The sequence below is a fragment of the Papio anubis genome, chromosome 11, assembly GCF_008728515.1.
Source record: "Papio anubis isolate 15944 chromosome 11, Panubis1.0, whole genome shotgun sequence".
Classification (NCBI taxonomy): Eukaryota; Metazoa; Chordata; class Mammalia; order Primates; family Cercopithecidae; genus Papio; species Papio anubis.
The window spans coordinates 87,896,404-87,906,958 of NC_044986.1; the positions used below are offsets into that span (position 1 = coordinate 87,896,404).

The 10,555-nt window shown below is 40.6% G+C and overlaps 1 long non-coding RNA gene across 1 annotated transcript in view; it reads left to right on the top strand.

Moving 5' to 3' along the window:
• Positions 1-7,287, top strand: part of LOC110744104 — a 39,913-nt gene extending 32,626 nt beyond the window's left edge. The window contains exon 5 of the long non-coding RNA XR_002524254.2: positions 6,406-7,287. This is a non-coding gene — a long non-coding RNA (uncharacterized LOC110744104). The remainder of the gene's footprint in view (positions 1-6,405) is intronic.
• Positions 7,288-10,555: the final 3,268 nt, after the last annotated feature.

Genomic DNA, 10,555 nt, shown 5'->3' on the forward strand with positions numbered 1-10,555 from the left:
ATATCTTTTTGATGGATTGACACTTTTATGATTATAAAATGTCCTTCTTTGTCTTTAGCAACACTTTTTGTCTTAAAGCTTACTTTATCTGTTACCAGTGTAGCCACTTTAGCACTCTTTTGCTTATTGTTTGCATAGCATTACATTTCCCATGCTTTTATTTTCAATCTTCTTGTTTTTGAACTTAAAGCGTGTCTCTTCTAAATGGCATACAGTTGGCTTATGTGTTTTTCTAAAAAATCTATTTTTAATTGATATGTTCAAACCATTTATGTTGACATAATTACTAATAACTTAGGATTTTACTACTTGTGTTTTATGTCTTTTTTGTTTTTTTGTTTCCTTAGTCCTGTATTATTACTTCTTTTATGTTAAATAAATATTTCTATCTGATGTCATTTTAAGTCTCTTGTACTTTATTTTACTATGTTTCATTGAGTTATATTCTCATAATAGGTCAGAGTTTTTAACGGTTGTCCTGGAGATTAAAATTAGTATGCTAACTTAAAACAATGCAGTTCAAGTTTGGGAAGATGAAATAGTTCTGGAGGTGAACGGTGGAAATAGTTGCACAACAGTGCAAATATACTTAATGACACAGAACTTAACTAATTTTAACTAACGTAATATGCCAACTCTGCAAATCAGATCGCAGCCCCTCCCTTTGGGTTTGTTGTTGCCTTTTGCTATTGTTGATGTTGTTTGCCTGTTTAGTGATTTTTCTGTAAAGTGTGTATTCCATGTGTGGAGACGGAAATCTCTACTCAATTTACATATTGGTAAACTGAAACTAAATATTGGATGTAGATTTCCTTAAATGCCTTGAGTCAATTAAATCTCCCACCTTTTGCCAAAGTATGTTGAGGAATGCCTTCAAAGTTCCAGCAGTTACTGACTCTCCCTTAGCCTTCATTTCGTGATCACACAGCACCACAAGGTCAGCCAGAGGTAAGAGCTTAGGTTCCTTTCTGGTCTTTCCTGAGCATGCAGATAGCCGTGTCCATGAGCATGACCTTCTAGACTTTCAGAAATATATCAGAGCTCTTCAAAACTACTTATGAACATCTCATTTGCCAGATTTTCTTTAAAAATTTTTTTAAAACGTGTTTCCCTTATTATTTTAAAAACATGTGTCTATCTTATTATTTTTACTTCAGGCAGCTTGAGTGTTAATTGCAATCAATTTATTTTTTCAATAATGCCCTGGAGATAGGATTCTACTCACAGGGCAAGTCCTGAGTCAGGTCAAATAAAGACAAGCTCTGCTATTGGGACTCTCAGGTAGCTGAGAGTGGGGCTGTTGGGGAAGCTCCAAAGCCATTCTGTCCCCTCCACATCCGCTAAGCTCCTGTTTTTCACACGCACCATGATCCTGAGTCTTATGGTTTTCAAAGAAACCATGGACTTGAATGTAGAAGGTTGGGAATAGGACAAATTAAAACACCGCAAAGCTTGTTGTTTTTCTGAGATTCAGACATTCTTTTCCTTGAGTAAATGCTCCTTGGATAGTTTTAGGCCTTTGGTTAATTTCCAAAGTTCTGAAAAAGTTAATTGTGATATAGTTTGTCAATATTCTAATTGCTTTTAGGATGATCATATTTTAGGAGAGTCTTGTTCCACCATTCTGGACACACTTCGCATGAGAAATATTAATAAAATTATTAATCCATCAGGAAAATATCACAATCATCAACATTTATGTACTTAATATGAGTTTCAAAAATACATAGAGTAAAACTGAATTAAAAGGTTTTTAGACAAATCCACAATCATAGTTGAGGTTTTTAACACTGTACTGTTGGTAATTGATAAAAACTAAAAGACAAAATATCATTAAGGATATTTTGAACAACTTGAAAAACACAATGAATACACTCAATTTAATGGACTTTCATAGGATAATACATCCAACAATTGCACAACACATACTCTTTTAAAGCGCAAGTAGAACACTCATCAAAAGAGACCATTTGTTAGGCCATAATGATCAATAAATTTATAAGAATTGAAATAATAAAATTATGTGACCATAACAGGATTCAACTAGATTTTTAAAAATTTTGGAAAACCTCCAAATACTTGATAAACAACACACTTCTAAATAGCTCATGAATTTAAAAAGAAATAACAAGGGAAATTAGAAAATGCTTTAACTTTTATTGCAAGGGAAATAAAATGAATCAAGACTTATGGGATGTAACAAAAGCAACACCTAGAGAGAAATTTATATCTTTCGCTGATTATGCTGGAAAGAAAGAAATACAAAATCAATGATCTAAACTTCTACTTTAACCAGCTAGAAAAAGTAGAAGAGCAACATAAAGCCCATGTGACGGAAGGAATAAAATAATAAAAAGCAGAAATCAATGAAATAGAAAATAGGCAGACAATAGAGAAACTTAACAAAGCCAACATTTGCCCTTTGACAAAATGAATAAAACTGATAAATTCCTGGTAAGATTTGAAAAAAAGAAAACACAAAATACCATTATCAGAAATAATAAAGAGCTTATCAGTATAAATCTGAAAACATCAAAAAGACCATAAGAGGCCTTACTGAATAACATGCAACAATTAAATTTGACAACTTGATAAAATGGACAAATTCTGTAAAAAAAAAAAAAAAGTTGCCAACACTGACAAGAGACAAAGTAAGAAATCTGAATACTTACATATACAAAAGGAATTGAATTCATCATCAAAAAATTTCCTACAAAGAAATCTCTGAATCTTCTTCCACTAAGTGAGGACACAGCAAGAAGTTGGTCATCTACGACCCAGAAGACACACTTCATCAGAACCCAATCAGGGTGGCACCTGGTCATGTACTTCCAGCCTCCAGAACTATGAGAATTACATTTCTGTGGCTTATAAACTACCCAGTCAATGGCGCTTTGTTAAAGGAGCCCAAGCTGACAATGACAGGCATGTGGGTTTCCACTGCCCCCCAGCTGCAGACTACTCTATGCAGACCACTCTATGGACATGCTTGTACATGTTTTGTGCACATGTGTGTTTCTCTAGAGCAGCCTCTCCATTTTTTTTCTATTTCAACCCTTAGTAACAAATGCATTTCACTTCACTATCACCCCCACAAAATGTCTGAGCCCAGATAGAGTCATTGATAAGTTCTATCAGATGTTTAAGAAAAAAATACCAATGTTACACCAACATGTTTAGGAAATCAGTGAAAGAACTTTTCCCCATTGTTGAGGCCAGTGTAACTCTGAAACCAAAACCAAACGAAGACATTACAAGAAAAGGAAACTACAATGTCCCTTAAGAGCATAGACACTAAATGCTGAGCAAAATTGAACAAAGTGAATCCAACAAGACATAAAAATATGAACATCGTGATCAAGTAGGGTTTTTCCCAGGATTGTGTGTTGGTTTAACATTTAAATATCATTCAGTATAATTTATCACACTAACAGAATAAAAGAAAAACATATAATTATCCTAATAGATGCAGTAAAAGCACTTGCCAAAATTTAACATTTACTTCTGATTTAGAAAATGGACTCTCAGCAAACTAGAAATACAAGGGAATTTCATTTATATGAAAGGGGCTAACATGATAATGGTGAAATATGTCTGCTCTCACCATCTCTAGTCAACATTGCTCAAAAGGTCCTGTCCAGTGTAATGAGGTAATTAAAAAAATACCTAGCGAAAAGAATGGAAAAGGAAGGAAACTAAAACAATGCATTATTATTCATAGTAGGAAGTAAATATATTTTATTTTAAAACTACATAGTCAGGTTCAACCTTTATGGAGGACAATTTGGAAATTTCTATAAAAATTTAAACAGCACATGTTATTTGATTTGGAAATTCCACTTCTAAGAATTCTTCCTTAAGATATACTTGGCACATATGTGGGATAATGTATGTACAAAAATGTCAGTGTGATCCCTCTCCCTCTGTCTCTCTCTCTTTCAAATCTAGTAGACATTTGGAAACAACCCAAATATTATCACCATGGGACTGGCTAAAAGATATGAGGTATTCTGCAGCTGTATAAAGAATAATAATAGGCACCAATATGTTCTGATATGGAACTATCTGCAAGATATTTTTGAAAGTTAAAAAAAAAGTCAGTTGCAAAACAGTGAACAGATCTGGCTCACTCCTCTTTGAACTGTGCAAATCTAGTTCAATTTCACTAAGGGTGGTCCAAGGACTGCCTGCATCAGGACCCTCCGGGGTCCTTGTTAGAAACATCGATTCCCTCCCCATCCCCTCATCCCCCATATGGTAATGCATACCAAATATTCGAGAGCCGATGAATGAATAAATGCCGATTTGCTATCAATCCCATGTTGTTCCTCCTCCCATGTGGATCTGAAATGCCTCATTTTTCACAGACAACCAGGAACTACACTTTCTGTGCTTCATTGCTAACGACAATCACTACTGTGCAAGGCAGGGTGAGCCATTGACCAAAGGGAGAGATACAAATGCTTCTGTCTTATTTCTGGCTCTGATTGTGACCAGAGAATGTGTGTCCTCCATGACATTTCCTTTTCTGTGCTTTGATTTGTGCATCTGCTCAATAGGGAGAATGATATTGCAGGAAGAACGTATGGAGCCCAGTGAGAAATTTTCTTAGAACCCTGGGTTCAAAGTAATGGGCTAAGAACTTTCTAAGGTATTCTCATAGTTGTTTCTCATGATTAAAGAAACAAATTGCCACTGATCACTTTGTAGTACTGATTAATGCACAATTTTGAATTGATTTTGCTTCATTTGTTGCCTGGGGTTTTGTTGTTTTATTTATTTTATTGTTTTATTCTTTTGCAATGGTTCCCTTTGCATTGAAAACTTACCACATATTCACCCTAATTAATCTCTGGACACATTACAAGGTACTAATTTTAGGTGAGATGCTGTGCTTGGTTCTGTGGGGATGCCAAGGTAAATAAGGAAGATAGAGGTTCAGTTTACAAAAATCTTCGAACGTGGGAGAAGGTGACTGCTTAAATAAATGCAGTGTCTGACAGTTGTAAGAGCCGAGAGAGGCACAGGCAGCCTCATCTGCTGAAGTGAAGTGAAGGGTGCCAGCTCCACTGAATGGGGAGGGCAGAGGACGAACAGAGGATGGGAGCTCAGCTTTGTGCTCAGAGGAAGTTTCGAAGAGCTGGGCATGGTGGAGGCAGCAGCAGCACTGCAGAGGCACCAAGTCAGGAAGCCATGGAGCATGCGTGGGAGAGAAGCCAAAGATAAGGTGAAAAAGGCCAACAGAGTTTTAGGAGGAGAGTTCTGTTGACTTATTGAAAAGTGATTAGATCTAGAACAAGTGAAGCTAAGGAAAACAAACTCTTACAGCAAATGTTTCCATTGATAACACATTTGCTGCATTTTTTCCCATACCACCAGTATCTTTAAGCCCCAAAGGTGAGAGAAGATACATCCTTTGGATCATTGTTATGCGATTGGCATTCAGTAAGTATCTGTGAAAAAAGTAAGCCATTGGATAAACCGAAGCAGAAACTGGGGGCCAGAGAGGGAACTGCTGCTTAGGGTAAGATGGCGACACTCGGCGAGGCTGCTGGTGTTGAATTCACCTTCCCCCAACGCAGGACAGAGACAGGATGAGTGGCAGGGCCAAGTTTAAAGGGAGAAGTTTGGGTTTTGCTACATGAAATATTTGAATACAGAAGTGCAGAGGAAGGGTATATGTGTGTGTGTGTGTGTGTGTGTGTGTATATGTGTGTGTGTGTGTGTGTGTGTGTATGCAACGGCATGATCTCCACTCACTGCAACCTCTGCCTCCCAGGTTCAAGAGATTCTTCTGCCTCAACTTCCGGAGTAGCTGAGGTTACAGGCATGCACCACTTGTATTTTTAGTAGAGACAGGGTTTCACCACGTTGGCCAGGCTGGTCTCAAATTCCTGACCTCAGGTGATCCACCCACCTAGGCCTCCCAAAGTGCTGGGATTACAGGTGTGAGCCACTGTGCCTGGTCGAAGAGTCTATATTTTAAGGAAAATGTGCTGAGCATCCCAGAGCTCTCTGGACTGCTTCATGATGTCACTTCAGGCATTTGATGTCCGTAAGCAGAGGCCACAGAAATGCAGTCCTCTCTTGTTCTCTGTATCCTGGTGAAAAAGAAGTGAATGATGTTATTTTGCCTGATTATAATAACGATGTTAGTAATTTCACTTAACTAGTGCTTTAAGAGTTTTTAAAATTCTTTTGTAACATTATTTCATTGATTTTCACAATTCATTCTTTGTGGGAGGCAGCAAGGGGAAGAGTTACTTTCATTTGAATTGACAATGAAGAAATTGAGGCTTAGATTATGGCTTTCCTAAGATCTGGCTGCCAAACGGAGCAGATGAGATTCATCTTGGGTTTTTATTTATTCAGTAGTTAAAATTCTAAATATCTTCTACATTGCAGGCACTTGCTGAATGCTGAATGAACCACATGTCCTAACTGAAGGCCCACAGAGTCCACTGGGAAGGTTCTAGTTCATGCAACTGAGGATAGATCCATTGTGTGGTACTTTCCAGTTATAAAAGCAGAAAAATTCTGGATAAGTGAAACCAAAATAAAGTCTTTTCAGACACCACTGAAATTAGTAGAAAGAAAGAAAAATCCCCATACTCCAGAAATGAAAAGGAAACTTAAAGCTAGAAAAGGAAGCTTTGGTTAGATGCTTTGGACAGCAGAGGGGCTGAGTCATCTGGACAGAGAGGCTCATGGTGTGGGGCTGGGGACCAAATGCCCTTGCTGGGATGGAAGGTGGGGTCGAGGACCTGCAGAAGGCTGAAGGCTAAACTGAGATGTCCTACTCAGAGCTGGAACTCTGAAAGGGCTATCCTTCCACAAAGGGAAGCTCAGAACAGAAGCAATGATGAAGCCACTGTCAGCGTGTGCACTGTCAAAGCATCAGGTGTGGGTCAAGTACAGAGGCAGTAGGGAGCACGAGCGTATATTCCCACATAGTATGGGAATCCCCAGAAATAAGCATGAGACGGGACTTAGGCAGGTGCCCTGCAAAAGCAAAGGCTAAGTCACTCTTTGTGGAACTTTCCACAGTCCAGGGTGCACAGAGCACCCAGAGATAAATAACTCCCCTGGAACATGAGCTCTCAAATAAGAAGAACAAACTACACAAGAAGCTATCAACTGTGAGAAAGACTCAGCAGACATAACACACATGAAAATAGCACATAGGAACTCAAGATTATCTATCTGAAGAGACTAAAAATAAGTGGGTTCTAATGCTTTAAAGGGAAGAGATAAAATGACTATAAATGCAAATGGAATAATAGAGCCTGTGTGGAAAAAAAAAAAACAAATAAAAGAAAATTAAGCTACTTGCATTCCCAGAAAAAAAATTGAGTAACTGACATGAACAAAAAGATAATGTGCCAACAGATAGGACTTAACTGAAGATAATTGATTGCTTGAGTGATCAAACTGAAGAAACTGGAGATAGAAAATGCAAACCAAAGTTGCAGAAATATTGAGAAGAGAATAAGAAGCTCCTAACAGGGCAGGATGTAGTGACTCATGCCTACATGCACAGCACTTTGGGAAGCTGAGGTGGGAGCACTGCTTGAGCCTAGGAGCTTGAAACCAGCGTGGGTAACATAGCCAGACCCTGTCTCTACAAAACAAAAATACAGAAATTAGACTGTGTGATGGTGTATGCCTGTGGTCACAGTTACTTGGGAGGCAGAGGGAGGAGGATCACCTGAGCCTGGGAGGTTGGGCGTGAGCTGTGATCGTGCCACTGCACTGTAGCCTGCAAGAGTGAGATCCTGTCTCAAAAAACAATAATAATAATAAAAAAAGAAGATCTTAATAGACTAACAGGAGTCCTAAAAGTAGAAAAGAGAGAGGATGCAGGAGATGCCATCTCAAAGTCATCACACTTGAGAACTTTCCAGACATGCTAAGACCTCAGTTGACATTGTATATCACATCCCAAGAAGGATAAAGAAAAACGTATCCACACCCAGAGTCATGGTAGTGAAGCCACAGAGCACTACAGACCAGCAGGTGTGTGATGAAGATGAGTCCTTAGAGGATTAATAGCTGACGAGGGGCGCCCGAGAGGCTCCAAGGGGGGAAAGGGCAGCCACCAGGGAATGCCAGAAGCAGTGAGGTGGCCACTCCAGATACACGATGGTGAGATGAGGAGACAGCTAGACAGGGCACTAGAGCGAGATGAGCGCGAGAGGCTGGGGAGAATTCCGGGGGCTCAGAGGGAGGTAGGGGTGTAGGATGGAAGTGGCCATGATAGGGAGGTGGGACCTGCTCTGGGATATTGATGTGTGCCCCTCCTGTAGGCCAAGGACAGTCACTAAAGACTTTAAGCAGAGTGGGGACAGGGTAGGATTTGCATTGTGGAAGGTGCTCTGGCTGCGGTGTGGTGGGTGGACAGGAAATGGGTAAGCAAGGAGTCAGGGCTGGAAGATTGTTAGCACTACCCAGGCATGAGACAGAGGCTGGGGGCCAGAATGCAGGCAGGGCAACGAGGAGGGGGCAGCCCTGGGAGGGGCTGAAAGACGTGCAGGGAGTAGGGCCTGCAGCAGGAGGGACTAGGGGCTGAGGTGACCTCCATGGGTCCCCAGACACAGGCCATGCAAGCTTTCCGATCTTAACAAAGTGGGTTTTACATGTCACTCTCTTTTCACTATTCACTGCTTCACTGTCTGTCTTTTAATAGCCAACACCAAACATTATTAATTCACAATTATTAACTCACTATTATGAATAATCTTGAAAAGCAATTCACGTTTACTGTGGGATCAGTGGTAAAATAGGACATTCTTTGCTAGGTAATGTGACATAATGGGAAGCAGAAGAATGCCTAAACTATTCATCTGCTGTATAGGGAGGTCTCTTTAGAAAGGAAGAAAACACTTCTCCTAAATGTGGACAGACACAGAGCATGTAAGTAATAGGGATTTGTGAGGGCTTTGGGGGAAGATGATGTTTATAATCACAGTGATTTCTCAGTATCATAAATGGATATAGCTGAAATCTCATAGGCTACTTCAGGGCCTTAGACAGCCTAGACTGGCCTTGCCCATCCTCCCCAGGCCTCCTGGGTGCATGGGGGACACACGGTTTCTTAGTCCAGGAATAAGAGGAGATAATAGGCGTCTACCTGTGGTCAAGGCACAAGGTCAAAGAATCGGCATTACTGAATGTCCACAGTGTGCCAGACTCTCCATATGGAAATTCTATTAATAAACGAATCTCACGTCAAGTGTGACTGTATTATTACAGCTCTTTTAAAGGCAGGGAAAGAGGCACTTGGAGAAGTGTCTTGATGGAAGCCAGGAGCTGAGAGAGGTGTGTGAAGCCAGCCTGTGGGGAACCCTGCTGCAGCCCCACCTGAATCCAGGGCTCCCCAGCGGGGGCCCTCCCGCCAGCCCCTGCTTCTTCATGAGGGGTCTTGTGGGGATTGCGGGGGCTTGGGGCAGTGGCCAGGCTGGGCTCCCCCATGCTCTTGCTGTGTGGTCTCCAGAATTCACTTAACCTCCTGCTGCCTTGGCCCCCCCATTTGTGAAACGGGGATCAAATTCCAGCGCTGCCAGTCTGTCTGCCCAGTGCGGTGGGTGATTAATGAGACCATGGAGGGGATGTGTTGTGCCCTGGGGCAGACTAATTTATCACGGAGCAGAGTCCATGTTTCTTCTTCCTTCCACACCCTGCCAAAGATTAAAATAAACAAGCAAAAGGTAAAATAAACTAAGGGGAAATTTTCCAGAATTTTATTGCATAACATTTAATAATTACAAACTAACTTAAGCTAAAATCCTTCATTTCATCAGTAACTCTGATCATTATCTGAGAGAGCTGATTCGGTTTTGGAGCTGGTATAATTGTCAAGAGCTTAAGCAGACTTAGCTTTTTATTCCCTAAGTAAAATGGATTAGGCACAAAGTGACATTTCAAAAATGACCACGGTTTCCAAACACCTTAAGGGCTTTGAGGTTTCGGCCTTTCTCCAGGGAGATTCTGGGGAAGAGTTTAAATAATTCCAAACCAGCTTTCAGCTCATTATAATTTCTCACATTTAGAACTGAATAAAATTTTTATGTTTTTCTCTCAAAGGTAAGACTTAAGGACAGAGCAGGGATATCCGTCTTTAAAAATATCATCAGCAAATACTTACATATAAGTCACTGGACTAGATGCTTAGCTGCTGTTCTGTGGGGAGTGCTGTAAACGCTGTCTGCTGAGGTTCAGGCCTACAGGGAGATGTGAAAATGTACGCACATCGTCTTGCCACATGGCGGACAGAGTCGTGGCGACACCGAGGATTGCCAGGCCTCCAAGGTCAGATGCTTTAAGACAAGCACACGTGGTTGGAATTCAGGAGGGACTTATGCTCTGCCAAGGCTTCAGGCTGAGAACACTTTTGCCAGTTTCTGACACGCTCCTAGATGCTGCAGACCCTTTCATTCATGGGATAAATGCGAGGTGGGTGTGACTGTGTGCCGGGCTATGTAACAGGTGTGGGCTGTGAAGATCAACAAACGTGAGGCTTATTTAAGACTCACATGTGCACAGGTGGGAGACAGCA